This window comes from Pyxicephalus adspersus, chromosome 2 (genome assembly GCF_032062135.1).
Source record: "Pyxicephalus adspersus chromosome 2, UCB_Pads_2.0, whole genome shotgun sequence".
NCBI lineage: Eukaryota > Metazoa > Chordata > Amphibia > Anura > Pyxicephalidae > Pyxicephalus > Pyxicephalus adspersus.
Genome location: NC_092859.1, coordinates 117,888,660 through 117,889,356, shown reverse-complemented (window position 1 = coordinate 117,889,356; position 697 = coordinate 117,888,660). Strand labels below are relative to the sequence as shown.

The window sequence follows — 697 nt, the reverse complement described above, 5'->3', positions numbered from 1 at the left end:
GTTCAGCTCCTCTACATAGGCGCCTATCTAAACGCTTACGATGTCTGATCGGAGGAGCCGCCTGGGGGTAAATATTGTGACTTTCCGCAGGCTAAACCTCGGCTTTGTCATCGGACTAGGTTTTCCCACAAAAGTCACAAGCACGTTCTTGTTTCTATAGAGATATGTATATATGTATGTATGTATGTATGTATGTATGTATAATGTGTAATGTTGCTGCATTTGATACTTTGCTTACCCTTTAGCACAGTTGCCGCTTTTATTTTTGAAACTGAATGTTTCAATGTCCATTTTGTGATTTTGAAGTCAATGATAATGCTATGTTATTGTGTTTGTGGCCATATTCTGCCTTTATTATCACTTTGAAATGTTTGTCCTGCATACATTTTTTCCTAATCCAGTTTTCCAACCTTGATAGGTCAAAATTGCATATTGGTTTGGTAAGTATTTTTTGAATGCAATATTTGTTGGGCCATTTTTTAACTATTTTGGCATTAAAAAAAAGTGTGGGTTTACATGTGTTTTGTTTGATCTTTTTATTTTTTTTGTCATGTAAATTTAAGTGGTGTGTTTTGTTTTTTTTATGTGTTTTATATTTTAATGTGACTTTTTAGCAAATTTTTATTTTGAATAAAGTTGTTTGTAAAATGTTTCCGTTTGTTTTTTGGGGGTTTGTTATGTAATCTCCTTTCCAATC

General features: G+C 33.0%; 1 protein-coding gene across 1 annotated transcript in view; it reads right to left on the bottom strand.

Moving 5' to 3' along the window:
- The window catches only part of VPS13C (vacuolar protein sorting 13 homolog C), a 122,883-nt gene that overhangs the window by 90,587 nt on the left and 31,599 nt on the right, over positions 1-697 (bottom strand). The window lies entirely within an intron of this gene.